The following is a 21,920-nucleotide window of genomic DNA, read 5'->3' as shown; positions in this document are numbered from 1 at the left end:
GTGAGAGCTAAACCTTTTGCTATTCTACCATTACAAACCATAAGCTCTTATAAAATATATTTTTAGGAGTCCTATTGAATCGCACAGTATGTAGCATAATGTAATCAATACAAGAAGCTGCATATAAATAATCTGTTTGGATTCTCACACATTTTAAGATGAGAGAGGGCACCATTCCCAGCAGTACTCCCCCCCCCCCTCAGAGTTCACACCTTTTATGGGGGAAAATGATTGTAAAGTATTCATTTAAGCCAATAACCAAAGCTTATGTTATTCATTTCTCGGTGATATACATAGTGCTCTTTTTGTATACTATTAACTGTGGACATATGTTTTTCATTTGACTATGTTACTTACACACACAATTCTTTTAAAAAATATGTAAAATATAACAGCTGCTGTAAAAAAAATATTTTTAGATCTCTGAAGTGCCTAACGAGCTGCAGCGCACAACAAAAATGGTTTGGTCTTTGTAACATGCCCATAGTAAAATACCATGGAAGAGTTTGGTCATCTCCCTAGAAGGGAGCAAAATGACACAGTTCTAATATGACAGTGTGCTTCCATGGGTTATATTCCTTGGCTATAACAGCAAGGTCTTGATCATTCACTGCATCAAAGCAATGATACAAACAATGGATCAGCCAACTTTTAAAACAGCAGTATAAAAGCAATTGTAAAGGCACCAACTGTATCATCTGAGCTCTGCTTTGACATTGCTGTTTTCTGATGGCAAAAATATACCTATTTCCTGCCAGTGTAAGTGAGAGATTAAGGGGTAAATATAGAAAACCTAAAGTTTGCTTTGGATGAGAAGTTTTTTCTTTATGAATTATTGAATAAATCAAATATCCTTGGTTCTCATCCCAACAGAGTGTGATGATTGCTAGCTTGAAAAAATGTAGCAAGAGCAAACGTTGGCAAGAGTGAAGCATTATAATGTGATGTCTACAGGGATTTAGAGATAGGAAGGATTGTCAGTTACAGTCAATGCTATCAATGTTGGTGGAAGATATTTAAACTGTAATTCTACCTAGATTAAGGTACTGAAAAACAGTGTTCATGGCTCAAAAACAACCTGTGTGAGCCTCTTTTAAGGAAAGAATTCCACTGCTGGTTAATACATAGATGCAGATTATTCCATTGCAGCACTCTTGGCTGCTACCATGTGAGGGAATGGCAAGTATGGAAAACTGCCAAAACTGAATGTCGTCTTCTTTCTCTTCCAGTTGATAAGACAGGAGCACTAAAATGCTTTTTTGAACTCAGTCATGTGGTATCTGGAGAGTAGGAGGAGAAAACAAGATCTTCCTTATGAAGATCCCAGTCATACAGTGGTAGAGAACATACTGGGGAGGAGCCCTGACATTCCCTGCGGCAGCTGCAGCACCATTCTGCAAATTTTCTGCTGCCATTTGATGGGGAGCCATGGTCTTTACTTGCATCAGGTCCTGCTCTGCCAGGTTCTGCACCTTGCATCATCCAAGTTAAATGTCTAGACAGTGTTTCTCATTTCTTTGTTTCTCCTACATTTTCATTACTTTAGTCTTGCTGTTTCCAGAGTGTTAAGTCCAATGTGTTCAAAGATGTCCAGGGTGTTCAAAGCTGTGTAGGCAGTGCCACTAAAGCACTTCCGTTCTGCATCAAAGGTGTCCAGGGTGCACAAAATTGCACAGACAGCGTCCTTGAATCACACTTCCAGTCAGCTTTTATGTCACAGGAAGTTAGAGTAGTGGTATCCAGCTGGCTTCCCACTGATTTAAAAAATGCTGGTGTTACAGCAACAATTTTACAGTATTAAATTTTAAATTGTTGCAATTTAGATTATTCCTAAGCTTTTGCTTAGTTTGATGTGGATGTCAGGCTTTCCACAGATCAGTTAATTTGACATTTGAATCCTCCTCCCATAAAGCGATGCTGATGGTGCCCTGGAAGTGGTGTGGTCAATCAATGCTAACTTTTAAAAATGGGAATATGGCTAGGGAATTTTTGTTTTTCTTGGAATCTGAAGGCCTGTGGTCATATTAAGGATATTTATTTAGGAAGGAGGAGTCACTGGTTTTGCACATTTCATACTATATTTTCATTAATACCAGCAGCCTTGACAGTCTTCCACAAAACAAATTTTGATGCCACCAAGATAATAATTATGATCTTCTTTGGTATCTGAGAATTTGTATGCTCCATGTCTTCATGAAAGTTATCTCTTATTTTAGCTGTGTTTAAGTAGTATTTAAGTCAGTAATGATGGTGGCATAGCATTTCTTGTAAAGCAGCAATCTTGCTATATAGTCATTTTTGTCATTGAGCAACCTAGTGTATTGGTCATTGGAGATGTAACAGTGAAACCCACGTCAGTTTCTCCATTTTTTCCTCAGTAATTACAGGTGTACAGTATGGATAGGTAATCTGAGTTTCCTTAAAATTGCTTTCCTCTTAAAAAAAAAGTCATTTAGTGTTATATGAATTTCATATCTGGTGACTGCATTGTCAGACAGGGCAGTTCTTCACACTGGATGATTAAGTGGATGTCAGTAAGTGGCTGTATGATCCTGATATGTTCAAAGACGTAAATTTAAAGGACTTAAAGGGAAGGGAGGTCCCTCAGGGAATGTCTGCGCTGTGCAATTGAACGCAGTGCAGATAGCCCTGAACTAGTGCTGACCCATCTGCAAAATGACCAGCTGTGTTAGCATGATTTTGCAGTTCAGTAAAATCTTTGACTCCCAGTAGTAAGCCCTGGCCCCAGCTCTGTGCCATGGTGATGCAGACATACTGCTTTTGCTTCCAGAGCAAGAGTTTGATCTGCTGTGTTGTGTGGGAGTCACTGAACTCTAGTATGGCTTCTAGCCGATGGAGTGTCATCTGTGATCTTGAATTTCATGTGAGCAGATTTTGCAATTGTAACTGCTATTGAATCCATACCTACAGCTTTGCTGGTTTTTTGTCATCTCAGAAGTCTGACAGGATGGTAGATCAACTTGATTTCAATGCCAAACACACATGCTATAGCAGTATCACTCATCCAGATCCAGTCACAAGATAGAGACAAAGATGGTGAGGTAAAGCTGGCTATAATGTTTGGCTATAATTCCTGTGGAATTTGATAAATCTGTCAGTGATCTTGTGTGTATACTTAAACTGCATGACAAACTTCCCGCACTGCAGAAGTTAGAACTGGATCTAATTTGACCTCAAGCTTACACGCTTGTCTGCAAGTGTCTATTTGCAACAGCAGCTCTTTGGAAGAGAGTTTAAGCTTAACAGTGGAGATCGGAATCAGGTTTCGCTTTGCAGATGGCAGCTGACTCCTGGACTAAGGAACTAGCATGACTGTGCTATTCTCAGAAGGATGATACAGAATAGTTTGGTTTTTAAAAATGATAATACAATTGGTATTTTGCTTTTTTGTTTTGTTTTGGGGAAAAACAAATCGTCTTTACATTTTAAGTGGCTTTTGGATTTACGTAAGGGAAGCAGAAATGTAGGAGAGGAATCCTGGCGTTCATGGGAGATTTCTCAGGTCTTCCATTTCATACACACAATATGCTTTGAACTTATTTGCTAGGGTGGAGTAAGACAAAGGGATTTTGGGATCAATCGCTTCCAGCAAGTAAATGTGCTTTATTCTCAGTTTAGTTTCAAGGATATGCAGTGTGTGTGAAAGATGTATTAGGGTTTGAGGACTGAGAGTGTAGCATAAAAATCTGCACTAGGGGGCAGCCGATAACTGATGCGGTGGATTAGTAACGCGGTGTCCGTTGCCACTCACAAATTGGCCCAGAAAATCCATGTACTGCGCAGCTTCTCAGGCAAGGTTTATGCTTGAAGAAACTGTTTAGTCAGCGCTGCCTCTCCTGCGTAAATACGAGAATGAAAAGGTTTTGTATGATATTAGAAAGTCTGCACGTGAAGGTGGTGGTGAACTACAGGGATACAGTAAGTTGGGACAAAGAAATCACCTCTTAATTTTAGCAGTAGTATTGTTCTGACTCCAGGCTTTTTTAAGAGCTGAATTTTAAAACAAGGTTGTTTAATTTATTTTATTTCATTCATCTTAAAGTAATTTACATTTGTTTAGACAGAGCACATTTTTCTGGGGAAGAGGAAAGAAAGAAGAAATTTAGCTCATTGTGAAAATAAGCAGAAAAACTACAGTCATCAAGCAAACAAGATAATTTTTGAAACCTTTTTTTTTTTTTTAAGTTGCTTTAATACAATATTATATTCAAGATTATTGCTTGCTGCTCAACTTTTCTGTCAGCAGCAAATACTCATGACACTTCAGAGTTTGAAGTGAATTTACCAATTCAGCAGATCACGTAGATCTAGGCCTGGAATGCAGGTAGGAATAGGAAGCTGTAAGTGCACTTCAGATTCAGAGGTTCAGCATTCTCACGGCAAGAACATTTATCTCAAGGAGGGAGGTCACGTTCCCTGACCATTTGGCAGACCTACGTTTGCTATGATTGCCAATCTGAGTGTTATTTAGGGAAACCGTGGTAGCTGCAAGCAAGATATGAGTTTTGGATCATAGTAAGAAATCAGAAAAAGTCCTGGTCAGAGAGGAGTTGAGAACTACTGCATAAACATACTTGACATCTGCGTTATATTTACTTTGCAGAACACAGCTTCAGCTCTCAGAAATGAAAATTTTATTTCCTGTTTTGCCAAATGAAGAAAGCTGAGGCAGGGGGACAAAGTTATGCTTCCAAAGTGTCACAACACGAAGAACTGGAAAACATTTTTGACAAAGGAAGATAGGAAAGTGCTAGAAGAAGCAAACATTCAAATGGCAAAGTGTGCACCAAAGTGTGGAGCCCTTGCTACGCTAATCCTGTTGGCTTTGCCATATAGACAGTGAGGAGAGACAAGCTCCTCTAGAACCAGAGAAGGAGCTTCACTTCTAAGGGAGGTTTTTAGTTTTCCAATGATTAAAAGGCCCAGGAAGATCTAGCTAGCATGGGTGAAGTTTCATTCTTTATAGTGCAAGTAAATGATTTTATAATTTCCTGTTTCTGTAACCTTCCTTTCTTTTCTTCCAATATCTGGCACATATCTTACAAAAAAAGCAAATGAACTGCCTGCTGGATCTCCTTACTAGGTAAATATGTGGAAGTTTGTGAATCTCAGCTTTTGCCCACTTTTTAAAACCTCCGAAAGTTATAGGAGTGCCCAAACCCACCAGATCATGACATTTCACTTTTGAACTGATATACTCTACCTAGAACAGATTTTGTGTCAGTTTGCATGATTCATTTTATAGTGGGTCCTGATACATAAATGAGGTTTGGAGACTACCTTAGTGTGAAAAGTAATTTTGGCCCTGTGAACCAGAGTATTATGCCTCTACCAAGTTACCAGCGCTGTGTATTTTAATGTGTAAAGCTGCAAATTATTTGCCGCTCCTCTTCTTACTTGAGCTACTGCAGTTGTAATCCACTGAGACCTTCCTAACTGGAAATTTTCTTAATGGAGCTGATGGCTGGTAGGGAATTTTGCATCTCTGACATTGGATTTCTTCACATGCATCTCGAGCTATAACCACATGCATTTGCTTGCCGTGTATTGAAAATGTTGGGGTTTTTATTCCCTTATCTTTGCACATCTCTGATGTGCAATGTTGAGCAGTATTGTACAACTATTGTGTGGGGCTTCACATTTGATGGGTCTGTTATTTAATAGTGTATTCTTAAGACAACCAAGGGCATTCAGACTTAGGCAAGCACTTTTATATCCCACAGCAGTAAAAATCCGATTTTACTGCGCAAAAATGAAGCAGTGGAAGAGCAAAAACTTATTAGCTGTATAAAGTACGAGAAACTTTAATACCACTTCACGATGACTGTCTTCTGCCTGTTCTGATCAGAATCCAGATAATGCTTTTCATCTCTAGCTCCCCTGTATATTGTTTTTAGAGTTATTACATGATATCACCATCTGTGCTACTCACATTTTGGGTACAATTCTAGATCTGCATATTTTAAGACATGAATTTATAGCTGAAGTGCCTGAGAGTCTCAGAGTTACACAAACATTCTCTCTGGTTTTGTGCCATGCCAGCATACATCAAGAAGACAGTCTCTGCCCCCCCAAACCTAAAAGTTCAAATCAGCAGAGTGAAAGGAAAAAATGGGAGAAACAAAGAAATATTAAGATGATATTAATAGGTGAGGTAGTTGTCATTTCGCTGGTGTTGATCTATTTATAGGCATCAAGACAAAGTAAAGCTTGAAAGATATGAAGCTAGCAAGGTGTTTTTAATCAGTAAATAACAATCTATTATTAAATTAGAACTTCACTCTGGTGGCTACAACTCTCATTTTGCACATAATCAGGAACGCCATCCCTGTCACTACTCTGCTTTCTGCATAAAGCACATGGCTTTTTCAGAACTGATTTGTGAAAATGAAAACAATGAAAATTCAACCCAATGCACTGATCTATATTTTTTGTCTCTTGGTCTTTTCTGAAAGACTTTCAGTCATGGTTGAACAACAACAAAGATTTCTTCAAACTTTTTGTTTCTGAAACAGGTCTTCTGGCTGATGCAAATGTTAGGAAAAGACCGTGAGAGCGGGCAAGGAAACCTTAAATGAATTCACTCATTTTTCAGCAAAGAACATACTGAAATAAGCTATGCATTGCCAGAATTAGGCAATATTACCAGACACTGGTCTTACAAATGTTTCTGATAATGTGATTCCCTCTCACATGCCAGCTACATTAGAATCAAGCAAATATATTTTTAGTAACTACTTCAGAATTGTTTAGTCTTTTTCTGCTAACAGAATCATTCTTTATGGGCCCCAATTTTGACAGATTTATATAAACTGAACTCACTGGCAATAACTTCATTTGTAGACTAATTACACTGACATTCCCTTTTTCTATCTGGATGACTAAATAATATAATCAAGAGGTGTCTTGATGAATCAATGAGGCATCAGAAGAATGTGACCATCTTCCTTTTGAGCCAGGGATGACCCAATCTTCATTCCTGAGGGAAAGATATGTTGCTGTAAGACTAATTTTATGGACCATATTTGAATTTTCTTTCAAATATTTTTTACATGTTTTTAGGTTGAATTTAGTTTTGGTAGATTGAGGTCAAATGCAAGCACAAGTAAGAAGTTCTTCAGGCTCTATACAAAGCAGAACGATGGCACTAGCACAGCTCTGGGTTTGAGCTACTGGGGAGTCCATAGCTTGGACTTGGCAAGACATTGACATGTGGCATTTGCATCTGACCTGACTCCTGGTTTGCTGTGGAATACAGTGACTATGCCTATGATGCATTTTCTAGATTATAATGAAAACTAATTCTGTTTATATTCTCCTGCTCAGTGCTGTTAGTACAATTCCTCAGTGCTGCTAGTATAATTAATTTTTTTCTTATTCCATTTCAAAATGTCTTTACTGAAAACTGATCCGAGGAGAAAGCTCGTATACAGCAACTGTCCAAGACACTTCTAATAAACACAGTACAGAAGGATTCTTCCAGTCCTGTCCATCTGAAGGAGCAAAGGCTTGTTCACGTTTATACTGACTGTCATGAATACCTGAAAATTGTAGGAGGACAGCGTTTTTTGGTTCTGCCTCCTGCTGGTGGTGAAAAAAATTTGGCATTTTCTGCACATGTGTAACTTCGCTCTGCAGGCTGTCTCTAGGGCTTTTGCCCTCTTAGAATGATACAATACATTCCTTACATGAAAATCAGGCCTGTTTTGAATAACTTCTCATACAATACTTATTGATCTGTACTAGACCACTCATTAAGGTCTGAGTGATTAATATTCCTCCACCTTTTTTCCCAGATATTGATGCATTGTAACCAGTGTGAAAGTTCAGTTGGTCAGATGAAAACAAAAACTTGCAAGATTTCGCGGCTATATTTAAGAGCAGAATTTAATAATTTTAACTGCCAGGCATGCCTATCAGTATCTTTCAAACATTCATGGCTCTATCATAAATATATAGATTTTCACATTTTCCTAATAAATGAATGAAAGTACCTTTTGGGGAAAAAAGTGATATGTTTCAAAGGCATTTGTTTACTTTTTCTGTAAGCTCCTGAGATGGCTAACATACTAGTTGTTAATCACACCATCTGTTCAAGCAGTGTTTGACTAAATGAATCAATTCATACTTTTTCTTCTTAAAGCAGTTTTTTACAGAACAATATGTTTGTGTCTATTACTCCATCATTTGGCAATGTAATATATTTTAATTTTCCTATTTATTGTGCATGGATTTTCAATCTCCAAATATTTTTTTAAAAAATATGCATGCAGCACAGAAAAGCTGTGTCTATTGATTTCTGTAGCATTGCAAACAGTGGAAAAATCTGTTCCATTCTGCTGTCAAATTTCAACCATCTGATTATATTTAAATGAGTTATTTCAACATGTTTCATTTGAATGACCGTCATATAAGAGATTCCTCCTTTGTACCGAAGATGGCAGTGGTGCACAACCTACCTAGCCACTGGTATTCAGCCTGGAAGAGTTTTGCTCAGATTTTGGTTACTAGTTCCAGGAAACAGCAAATTACAGGAGAAGATTCTGCACATGGGAATGGCAACCTCATGTAGTCTTCCTTGTCTCAGTTGTCTCTGGTGAGCTTACATTTATATAATTCCAGTGAAAATTTGGGCTAAAAATGGAAACTGTAGCTTGAAATAAACATAAATCCAAGTTTAGAAAAGCTGTAGCCAATCTGTTTTAAAATTTGTGTTCATGTGCACTTCCTAGCTTCAGCTGAAACAAAAAATCCTCAACGTCTGTGCATCAAATCTTGGTCATTCCTGAAACCTCATGTGATGGGCTGTAAGTTTCAAGTGACTATGGGTCATTTCTAACCCCACAGAAGCTTTGCACAAATATGCTTGATAAATTCTTGACACTTAGTTTACCTGAAACCAACGTTTTGAGGTTCATCCTGACGTAGATTCAGAGGAGGACTGCGGGGCTGAGCACCAGGGAGACTGACAATTAATAAAATAGTTTCTGAATAAAAATAATGATTGAAGCCACACTGGTGGTACAAGCAAATAAAACCAAAATAAGTAACAAAATTCCTTCAGTATGCTGTAAAGAATAGTCCTGAAGGAAAATTGACTGAATGGCTTCCTAATAATTTTTCTGTTATTGTGGACTAAACATACCTTGACGCTATGGTCAAATCAGAGTTAACAATTGTTCCTAAAGGCTATACCCTATTTACATGGTCACTGAAGAAACAGTAAGTATTTTTCCTCCCTGCTGTGATGCTACTGTCCAGACAGTGTGCTTTAATAAGAGAGGCAACTTTGTCCTCAGAGGCCAAAACCTATATAATAAAGACAAAAATGGTTCTAAAATTGTGACTCGTTCATATTCTGTTTTTCAAGCTGAGTCTTATTTGTGTAAATTCATATATAGTCAGGTTACTTGGCCAGACATGTTTCTGAAGGATCGCATGCTATAATAGAGAGTGTTTACTAAGTAAGGAAGAATGTTGCTGAGATTATCTTGGTAGAGTCTTCATCACCTCTTGGTTTGTCTAGTTTTATTTTTTGGTGCTTTGGGTGTTTTGGTTGATAACAAAGACAGAAAAGAGCAAATGTGTCTGTCAACGATGTCTCAGAATTTTCAGGCTATGAATTGTAATCAGTATTGTGTCGTGCCAGTGCAACACAGTTGTCTTGCTGGATCATAAACAGAGCACGACTCTGTCAGTAATGCAGGCATCAAATAGGTGAATATGCTAAGGAGTACGTTCATGGCCTTGAACTGGCACTAAATGTGAACTGGAAGCCAGTGAAAGGTATGAAATAATACACATATTGTTTTCTCAGGTGATAAGCTACTGCCTTATTTTATAGGAGGTGGAAATTTTGGATTTCTTCTATTTTAATTACCAGCTAACATTGGTCTGCTCTGAACGTATTGCATGTGTCTTTGTGAGGTGACTCCTCTGAGAAAAAGGATTATTTCTTGGCATCCCAAAGACAAAAAAAGACATTCTTTCACCCTTCAAACCCTTTTTAAAATCTAAATATTTAGCATTTAGCAAACTTGATCCACTGTGTTGCTCTGAAACACAAAGCTTATTTGACAACAGAGGGGCCCATCCCTTCAGTAAAAGGACAGCCTCTTGATTAACCTCACAGCTTCACTTAGGTCTTGCTTAAGTTTCAGTTTGAACCGGCCACTATTCATTCCAGTCCTGGTAGTATTAATATATAATGGCATTTGTTTCGTGTCATTGGTTTCTTCTACTGGAGACATATCATTCTCATGTTGTTGACAGTGAAGGTGTTTCATGTCTTCACCGTTCCCAATAGCTCATCTATAAATGTAGAGAAGGAAGAGAGAAAGGGAGGGAGGAGAAAGGACAGCCGTAGACTTTGTAGGCCTCTGGAGGATAAAGGCTGTGGCTATAATGCAACTTGTGCTCTTGGGTCACCAATACCTTACCAAGTATAGTAAAGTCAACACAGAGGGCAATAATGAGACTGAGGTTCCGTTTCCTGTTTTAAAGCCTTAGAGAAGTCCTACTAGGAATTTTTTCCCCGAGTGTCCTTCAGAAGTATATGTAAGCTACATCCAAGTATTTTAGTTTGTTTGTTATATTTGATTTATTTAATTATCAAACCCTTGATTTTTGATTTTTCAACAAAATTTTCAAAACTTTGTGTTCTCTCCATTTAAGGGGTTATGAAAGCTGCCTTCTTACAGTACACTTTTAAATGTGGGTGTGAGGTAAAATTAGTAAGTCAGTTGTCACATCAGATCACTGCGAAGCTCAGGTAGAGCTATGGCATCAGTATGAAACTGCTCCTACTCTGCTTCATCTGGTTAATTAAAAAGGATATCTGGGGGTTCATGTCAACTGGAATAATTATGCATTCTTTCTGTATATATTAGAATTCTCTTTGAAAAATCTGGTAAATAGCATTGCCATGTTGAGATTGTAGATTTTATTCAGCAGATAGATCAGGTCTGCCATTTTAAAAGGGAAAGATATATGTTCTTCTTCAAAATCAAAGTAATTCTACTGAGAGAACTAAATTTACCTTCTTTACATTAATAATTGGACAAATTTGACTTCCGTACCATTTGCAACCCATTTGCAGTTTTCTTTTTTACTGGATGGAGTAGTTCCTTAAGGGTTCAAAATGTTCTTGATCTTTTTGATTGGGCAGCACTTTTACAATTATGTAATCTTGAAAGCATAAAATCTTTCATAATGTAACCTGATCTCCTTATTGCTTTTATACACTGTGGGCTGAATTTGTGCAGTGCTTATTCATATGGTTGATTACTAACTCATATAAATCCCAGCAACTTCTGTAGATCATTTTTGTGAGTGCATGTAAGTAGAAAGTAGCTAGTATGTAATTTTTTTTATATAAAAAGATGTAATATGAGTGGTTACTCTTTCATTGCAGAAGGTCTCCTATGGGTTTTTGTCAGGACCTTTTCTAAAAATTTTGCAATAATGATTAATTTTCTTCTCTAAAGTGTCAATTTTCTTGAAGATAGCCATTTTGAGTCCTGTAAAATATGTAAAAGCTTTTAAAGATTTTTTTAAATCAATTAAAAACCATGATTTTACTGAAAATTGGATTGTACTAGATGAAAATTTGAATTCTTTTGCTTTTGGTATATAAAGGCAAAATTAAAATGAATTAATTTAAAAAAAAAGAAACAAGGGCCAAGCTGAGATCTTAAAAAATTTTGAGAACTTTGAATTATTTAATATATCTATGAGATTATTTGTTTTGGATACCTGTTACTGTCAAGTTAGAAACTGAAGTACATCTGATCATATACAGCAATAATATTCCATTTGTATTGAAGAAAGTTGTCATCAGTCTGTATAGGTAATTATTAGTTTTCAGGACATTTGGTTTGCGTTTTGTACTGTAGCTTATTGGGCAGTGGAGACAGAAGAGAAAATACCATCTAACTACTCCTAATGAGAGACAGCCACAGAGAAAAAGAATAATTTAATTTTTGAGGTTGTATCTGCATTGAAAGCTGGAGGGTTGAAGGCTATTTCTATTACTCTACCTCCAAATCTCTAAAATGAGAGAGTGTGGAAGTCTGTGTAATTTCTTTCTATATTGGTGCAATAGCATGAGGTGTAAGGAAATCTGTTTGTTATGAAGTGTGCCATCATGTAGTGCCTGGTGTTGGAATAGGAATAGGATAGAGTCAAATTGAAACTTACAATGTTCTCAATGATATTTTGATATTTCAAGCTCTGGAACGTCAACAAATGTGAGTTGTTATTATTTCTGTATTTAGCCATGGCTTTCTGTCCCATGTGAAAGATGCAGTACTTTTCATCAGTAGTAGGGTCATTGCTGTTTTTCACTCTGGATTTTTGGTAAATAAGAACATTCTGAATCCCAAAATAAAGAAATAGATTTATAGAAACCACCGTAAATTGTTTTGGCAAAAAAGTTGCACACTTGCTATCCACAAGTAGTAGGGACAGATTTTTATGAGTTTTAATATAATAGCTCCTAAAATTCATTTGGTATCAGATCCTTATTACTCAGACATTGCACTAAGTAAAGAACTCGCAAGTCCAATGGACTCTAAATTAGCGTGCTTATGCTATTTACTGGCATCAGGCTGCTAATTCATTACATGTCTTCCACCTATCTTTAACTGGTGTTTATATGATAAACTAAAGTTGTTTAAATTATGTTTATGTCAGATTAGAGGGGAATAAACTGAAGGAAAAGAAAGAAAGGAGAAGATGAGTGAGACAGGGTACAACACTGCTTCTTTGATGATGAAAATGCTTTATCAACTAGGTCCATGTAATGTCTGATTCTCTACCATCTTCAGGCCATATATACTCTGTTCTTCACTGAATCCTGTACCTGTTAGTTGTGTACCATTCTTTGTGGTTTTGCTCCCCCAGTTACTTTCCTCTGTGGTGGTGGCAACGCTGTAGCAGACTGAGGGTCTCTAACTTCCAGTTTTCTCCTACTTTAAGGAAATTCTTGAAGTATTGTGGAAGAGAAAGGATTCAATAAAATGCAAGTACTAACTGCTAGATATAGCCTTACAGACATTGTTAATTCCATAGACTTATTTTCATTACAAAGGGAACTACAGTACAGTAATTCCACCTAGAATGGAAGCCTCATAATCCATGGGCTATGCAGAATTTTTTCCATTAGTTGCTTATTCCTGTATTAGTTTGCATGTAAACTTCTCCTTTTTCCTTCTGTTACAGGACCTTGAAGAATCAAATCTTTTATACATATTATTTAAACATTGTAAAAATATTCCATTTGCAATTTAAATTGATTACATCTCAAAGCGGGGGATAAAAGGAAATAATGACAGAAAGACTTCTTTAAAAAAATGCTGCAAATGTGGTGATGTATTATTCAAGGACAAACATTTTCCTTAGGCAGTGCAAGAATCTGATAAATTCCAGAATACTGTCAAATTACTGCAGCAATGGTGTTGTAGTTGTAGTAGAATCTCACCTATTTTTGCTGTACTTGCGTTTGCCTCCTTAATCTACTTCTTTATTCATTAATGTAGAAATGAAGTCTCCCGTGGACTTAGCATAACACCCCACCCCCTATTTTCAGGCCACTTGCCAACACTTTCTAAGCACTTAAGTGAAGCCTGTACAACGCAACTCATCCAGGGTAGGCCAGATGATAAGACTTTCGATCCTTCTAGACAAGAGTGAACGCAAAAACAATGTTTCAGAAACATAGACAAGGACATTTGGAAGCAGGTGTTGCAGTAAAGAGCTGTTATTTCCTGGGCCTGCTAACAATGCTGTTTGTTAGAAAGGTAAGACAGTTATATTTTTTACCAGGATGGAAGCAAATCCAGTTCCAGTAGACTTGAAGGCATAGCAACACAACTGTCACAATCACCTGTGGCTATTGGCTTTTCTGTTACCAAATTGACTGTTATCGTAAAATACAATGCCTCATGCCATTTCAGGCAATATTTCAGCATTCGCTCTTTTCCTATAAAACTCTGAGTAATCTGCTTTTATGTAGAGAATTGAGTGGAGAGGGACTAATGCTTTCCCACATACTTACTGAAAGCTTCTCCTGTGGGGTTTATATGGTCCATAGAAAATGAACACAAAATTCCATCAGTTATCATTATGCACCATATGAGCAATAACCTCTAGGTCTTGATTTAGCCAGACATTTTGATAATCCTTTCCTCAAATAATAACCTAGAAATGGGGGTGTATCTCCACTGAGGGTGTGTGCATACAAATTACAGATGGCAAAGCACTATATTTTCTAGACTAAAAGACACAAATATTTTTATTTGTTATTTTGTGCTTACTTCAATTGTTTTAATAATAAGTATTTCTAACTGCTTTACACTTCAGAATGTACAATCTGCATGAGTTTGAAGAGCATACATTGTTGCTTCTGTTCTTTTTGAAGCAGAAAGTTATGGTAAGCCAGTTTTGTATTATTACATCCTCTCAAGGGACTTAAGTAAAAAAAAAGTCTGTGAAATGTTGCACTAAATCACCAGTCAATGAGACCACTCACAGTACATAAACCTAACTGTGTTCATAAGTCTTTTCTGGGTCAGGGCCGAAGAATGTATTCACTTGCCAGTACTGCCTTAAAGACAACTCAACAAACAAAAGAATCAAGCACAACAAGAAAAGCGTCATTCTTATGAAGACACTTGACATTCCCTGAAGCATCCACACCCAAAAAATCAGTCCACACCTGAAAAGCAGACAAAACTAAAAGCAGTTTAAATATGTTCTAGTAGGAGAGTTCAAATATTTGCAAATATTAAGCAATTGTTCTATGTACTTCTAATACTTCTGGTTGCATTAAACTTGAATATGCAAAGGTCTCTCAGTATCACTCAGAAAACTGAAAACTTGATAAGCTCTGAAACTCACTGTATTCACTGAAAATACATAACTGTACATTCAATAGGTCTGTAGTAATTCTAAAGATGTTGTTGTCTTTTCATACTTCAGGGTCCTCAGGCTTCATACACGGTGTAATTAACCCCAAGTTGAGAACAGCCTTTGTTTTTCATTCAATACATGAATTCTTTCAGTACAGCTAACATACTTGTTAGCTTGTTTTGTTAAGTATATTTGTATATTGTTACAAAAGGCTTTTGTTTTATGCAGTTTTTTGTACTACAGAGCGTACTAATTGGCAAAACCCATCTATGTACCAACATTGCCAAGTTACATGTTGAAGTATTAAAGATGTGTAAAAAAATTTTGTAATGGAAATGCTGAATCTAAAGAAAGAGGCTTGAACGGATGCTTGTCTCTGTCATTTAAAAAGTAACTACATCTGTACTATACATTTGACTTAACCACTGAAACTTGTTATGCTTTATAGCTGTTTTCACCATTGAGCCCAAGATATACATTCCTGTAGTGCTTAGAATACCTTTTCCCAACTGCCTTTAACATTTCTTATTGTGATACTGGGAGACAGATGAAAGAACTAGAAATCAGGATCTCTTGAGTTGCCTTTCCCTTCTTCAGCCTACTTAAGTGGCTTCTCTGCAAATTACTATTTAGCCACCCACAATTTAAGAGAACAGTTTTACGGATGTCGAATTGATGACAGGAGATTTGGAAAGGGTCTGTAAACTGTTTTGCAAGGCTTGCATGTTAGCTACAGCATTTTAAACCCAAAATACCTGTACTAAGTACTGGAAACCATTTTATTGTGTTTTATATCCTTCATGGCATTTAAAGAGCTGCTTCTGTGTTGTGGAAATGCCATATAAAATCCATTGAACTGAATATAGCTGATATTTTTATATTTCACCTATGTAGGATTTGTTTGATGGTTTCTTTTTTCATTCAGATTTTGTTTCCACTTAATTCTTTCCCTCCATTTGCTTGCCAATAATCTCTGCCACAGGAACTCATGTTTATAGAAAAGTGGTGTGGAAAAATTTGTGTAGTGTGACAGAATCAGGATATATTTGCGTTCTAGGTTCATCTTTAAAATTCTGCTCTCAAGGCTATCTATGGCCAGCAGCTGTGCCTATAGAGCCAAATCCTCATTCCCGTGTCTGCCCCTCTGGGCTATGTTGGCAAGCGTATACAAACAGAATACATTTGAATAACGTTTGATAAATATCATTGCAACATTTGTACATGTATTGATGGATGCCATCAATATTGATGCTGCCATCCAGTGAGACCTGGACAGGCTGGAGAGCTGGGCCCAGGGGAACCAGATGAAATTCAACAAGAGCAAGTGCAAGGTCCTGCACCTGGGGGGGAACAACCCCATGCACCAGTACAGGCTGGGGGCTGAACTACTGGAAAGCGGCTCTGTTGAGAAGGACCTGGGAGTGCTGGTGGACAGCAAGCTGACCCTGAGCCAGCACTGTGCCCTTGTGGCCAAGAAGGCCGATGGTATCCTGGGCTGCATTAAAAGGAGTGTGGCCAGCAGGTTGAGAGAGGTTATCCTCCCCCTCTACACTCTGCCCTAGTGAGCCCACAGTTGGAGTACTGCGTCCAGTTTTGGGTCCCCCAGTTTAAGAAGGACAGGGAACTGCTTAAGCAAGTCCAGCGGAGAGCTACCAAGATGATCAGGGGACTGGAGCATCTCCTTTATGAGGAAGGGCTGAGAGACCTGGGTTTGTTCAGCTTGGAGGAGTGAAGACTGAGGAGGGATTTCATCAATACCTACAAATATCTAAAGGGTGGGTGTCAGGATGATGGGACTAGGCTCTTTTCAATAGTGCCCAACGACAGGCCAAGGGGCAATGGGCACAACTTGGAACACAGGAAGTTCCACACCAATATGAGAAAAACTTCTTTCCTGTGAGGGTGCCAGAGCAGTGGCACAGGCTGCCCAGGGAGGCTGTGGAGTCTCCTTCCCTGGAGACATTCAAAACCCACCTGGATGCGTTCCTGTGCCCCCTGCTCTGGGTGTCCCTGCTGAAGCAGGGGGGTTGGACAAGATGATCTCCAGAGGTCCCTTCCAACCCCTACCATTCTGTGAGTCTGTGATCCTGTGAGAGATGCTAGTGGTTCCAGACCTGTTCCTACATAGTTTTATACATAAAACTATCTTCCTTCAAGTGGAAAAGAAAAAGAAATGTAAGATCTTTTGGCGGACGTCTATAATTAATAGAAAGGTGAATGAATGCTGTTTAAATTTGTATATGAATACAGTAACTCATTAGGAAGTTTTCTGCTACCTGCTGCTATGATGCTACTCTCTACTAATGCTGATATGAACAATTCATTTCACTGATGGGCAATGACTGCAGAATTTAATAAGAATACATAAATACCTAAATTAATTTTAAAGCTGTAAATGTGTGCATGAGCAGTTAATCTGGGCAGCATGAGAGACAGTCCTGTGAGCGCTTCTTTAAAAAACTACAAATAGTGGTTAATCTGTATGCAAAACTGAATGTACTAGAAGAAGAAACAGATAACTTCGGCTATTATCATGGCTTGCTTAGGGAAAAGTAAACTAACTGACCATTACTCTCAGGAAATGCTTTAATGGAATGAAAAGAGTATTAATTTGATCCTTCAAGAGTCATTCAGTCATTAGTTAACACAAGGGCTATCCAGTAACATAGTATTTATCATCAAGTTAAAGACCAGAGCTTCCAGACACTTAGTGCCTGGGGTGGGAATGTAATTCAGATCATTTCACTTCAAAAGCAAAGGCCATTTACCCACTTGAACAAAAGGAGGATATTTATTAGTGGGGAGCAGCAAGATCCCAGGAAGCTTGGTCAGGCATTAGAACAGCTGAGAACATGACAAATTTTGCTCAAAACCACCTACATTTTCATTCCATGAGCTGTAAGGAGAAAATTCTTTGTTCACAATTTTTCACCTAAAATTATTTTTTGAGGTGTTCTTCATTGCGAACCAGGAAAGTGTACAACTGTCTCTTAAATTTTGCCACTGAAAGTGAGTGTTCTTATTTGATATATCAAGTCTAGTCAACAGTCTAAATGTTTTGAAAGAGTATTATTTCAAAATCTGAGCTAACGCTTTTAAGCAGTTAATTTACACCTTTGAACAATGCACATTCAAGTGTGTTTTACTGTATTTTTTGCCTTTCAAATGGAAAAGATAATGAGAAGCCCACTCAATTAAATGTCTCTAATTAATAGGTAAATGAGTGTTGTTTAAAATGATACAGGAGTGAAAACAATGTTTTACTCTATGAGCAATGGTTGATATAACAATCAAGATTTATTCTCTTTCTATGAATTAATATTTTAATAATGTGCAAAAGAAGAGGAAAACATGGAAACCTCCAACTACTTTTCCACCAACTTCCATCTTATCTCTCCTGAGGACTACAAAACTCTCCCAGGAAATTTGTGGCAAAAAAATTTCCTCTGTTCTAGCACGTCACTGGAGGTTTTCACTCAAAATGCCAGAAATTGGTGACAGTTATTGATTAAGTTCTGACTTAACTCACCTCAGTCTTCCAAAGCACTGAAAATAATCTTCTAACCTGAAGTGCTTCTGGCATCTGTAAAGGACACAGAAAACTAGGCTACATTCCTTAGGGGGTTTTTGGTTGGTTGGTTCCTTTCCAGAGCTATTCCACAGGGAGAGATAAAGGAGGCCACACAAAATTGACACAGATTAGAGATTTTAGACCATTACAATGATTATGAGTAACTTTTGTGACATTCTGCACATCTTTTTATCTTCCTTATATGTTCTGTTTAAAATCTCTCCTAGAATTCTTGCAATTTACATTAATGAAAACACATACGTGCTTCACGAGCAATAGCATTGCATCTCCTCAACTCATTAGGAGGTGAAAAACCATACATTCAAAATAATGTGCAAGTAAAATTTGTATTTAAAACCGTATTGCTACATAATTGTCCTGTTTATTACAGTCTTTCCTACAGCTTTTCTCACAGAAAAATGTAGATTTGGATTCTAACTGGAATAAAAATGCCAGAAAGCTTTGGCAAGAGGATGGTTGCTGCATACTTAGGGATATTGCATGGAGAAAGAAATGTGTTTGTAATTAGGGAAACACAGAACAGTTCTGATTACATCTAAGAAAAGCCAAATAGAGTAACTTTCTGAAGGACAAGCCATGTAAGCTTAAGTGGATGAAAACTCAGCTTACAGTAAAGTAGTTAAAGGAAGTAAAGAGGTTCTCACAAAGTTGTTTTAACAGAGCAGCTATTTCACAGTCTTCTATAATCCATTTCTGGATTTGTTGAATTAAAACATAGACATAATTTGTCCTGCAAGGTTCAAAAGGTTTGACCAATTCTCTCTCAAAATCTGTAACAGTTACAAAAAGCCAGAAAAACATTCTGCTGAAGATAGTGGTAATCTATCTACTGAACTCAGTGGGCACTAAATAGACATGATTTACCATATTGTGTTTTTAAGAGTGTAAAAGCACTGTTTGATTTTAAGAAAGATTTAAATGGAGAGTAAAGTGCTGCTGCTTCTTCTTAACAGAAGGTTTTCATATCTACCTGACCCTTGGAATCCAGGCACTTCTAAAAAGCATCAGTTTAAAAATATTTTATAACACTCAGTCTGACTAGTTAGTGTTGGACTGTTCAGTCTCACACGCTTCTACTTGGAGGCCAAAAAATTATAGAGGCTAAACTAGTGAACTTGGAGAACTAGTAACTTAGATCTGCTGAACTAATGATGCCACAGAAATGTCTACATAAGGATTATCTCTGCAAAATACAAATTCTGATTAAGTGATGTTGACTAATTGCCTTTTATATCTGACCAGCAGGTAGGTTGTACGGAACTTGAGACTCCATCGAAACCTGCATTTTGAGATGGTTTGAGAAAGCTAAAGCTTCTGAGTGAATTCCTTGTACCATTCTCTGCCTTGACATGAGACCATATCTTCATGGCACACAGCACTAACAGATGTGGTACTACAGTTTAATTTACTATGAATAGCCAAGTTTAATCAAAGCACTATTATTCTCAGAAAATGCCTGGAGAATGTTAAGACCTTGACTATTCAAAATGTAGTACACAAGTCTGACCTCTTCCAATTGCCAATTTTTCTAATGATTAGCTTACCATTAAGCATTTTAGGTCCCTGTTTGTGAGGGTAGTGACCAAAAAGCTTCTGAGCCCTGTGGTACCTAAGAATCTCACTCGTTGTCAAATGTGCAAAGAAACTAAACCATTCTTTTTGGAAAGAATGAATAAGCCAAAGGAAAATGAAGATATTTCAGTAAGAAAATAAATTAACAGAGCCAGTATTCTTAAAACAAGTCTATGTCAGCACCCGTAACACCTCTAGAATTTTAACTCATGTTCCTTAGAAAAAAAATTCCCATCATCTTTATATAAATGTAGAAGAAACTTTTCAGAGCAAATGGCAGCATAAGTGGAAAGGGAACAAGACTGAAATTCTCATCCAACATAGATGTTTGCTCTGTATATTTGTTAAGTCAAGCAGGTAGTATTTCTGTCCCTTGCACAAACCATGTCTAAAAACAGGTCTTGAAACACCTTTTCCTATCTCCTTCAGAACCATAGTGTATTCAATAGCATACCTAAAGGGGCACACCAACCCTAGATATTATATCCCCCAATCCTGCATGCATTCTTGTATGAACTTCACCTGTGTAAGTCATTCTTGCTACAAATTCAGGATTTATACATTGACATTAGGTGCCAGACCTGCAATCATGTTTGCTAAGTGCAGGAAACTTTTTCTTCAGCTGGTAAATTTGTCACAACTCCCGTGAAGAATGTCATGGTATGAAAGCATATAATTTCAAGAAAATGCTATTATACTTTAGGAATACTTCTTTAAAATATTCTCCCAGGGTTTTCTCCTTCCATGACATACGCTTATTTCTCATTGCAAGTCTATCCAGCGTTGCTGGGCATAGAGTGCTCCCAGTTCTCTACCTAGAAAGGAGAATCATGGGTGTAAGCGCAACCCTTATACTGCTGTTCCGAGTGCTACACACCAGAAAAAAATTTGTGGTATAGTGGGACTGTTGTAGTTTAACCTCTGTGTTGGCAGAATCTTTTTGTACTCTGTGCAGTCATAAATTATCTTTGGAAATACATCTTATTTTTAGGTTATTTGAGGGTTAACTGTACAATATATGGTATGCTTTGCTGATATTTTTCTCATTCTGTAGCTACCCTAACGTTAGTTGGTGGAATTCTCACTATGTGATATAAAGACCGATTGGTATAAAGACGTTTTGCAACAGTTGTAATTACTTTAAAGGACATACTGTAAGGCATTTTTCTGGAAGTAATTAAAAGCTAATATAAATTCACCATTTATTTTAATCAGTCAATCATACTCTTTTCTTTATCTCAGTGTTTTTCTTCTGTTTTAATTTTTTTAATCTTAGCTGTCGATAATAGATTTTGACTTTTCCTCTTTCTTTTCCCTTCACAGATCAAATCTTTTGGATCTTTCAGGGTTTTCAAGCAATGTTCTGACAGACTTTCAAGATTTCTTTACACCACAGTCTTCCTGTTTTCTTTTTGTTCTTGATTCAAGTATAAGCAGTTAGGTTCACTTTTGTTATTTACAGTATACTTAAAAATAACCGTGAGAGCATAGTTAGTATATCTTTTCATTATTTTCCTCTCCCCCAGATCTTCACAAACTAAAACAATGCTCACAGTTTACTGAGCTCTGAGTTGACACAGTTCCAGATTTAAATCTCAGATGTACAAAGAAAAGTATCATTTAAATTAAAATCAATCTCCTGTTCTATGATGAGGATGTTCTGATCTTCGAGTGCACATATTGAGAACTGTTGACATAATGATTAAAATGCATGATCCTTTTCCAAAACATGTAATCTTTTCATTATACGCTGCTCCATTTTGTATTAGTTGTTTTTAATATTGTAAATGGATACATGCAGAAAAGCAAAGTATAGACAGTTGAG

Source organism: Phalacrocorax aristotelis, chromosome 5, assembly GCF_949628215.1.
Source record: "Phalacrocorax aristotelis chromosome 5, bGulAri2.1, whole genome shotgun sequence".
Taxonomy (NCBI): Eukaryota; Metazoa; Chordata; class Aves; order Suliformes; family Phalacrocoracidae; genus Phalacrocorax; species Phalacrocorax aristotelis.
Note: the sequence above shows the minus strand (reverse complement) of the source record.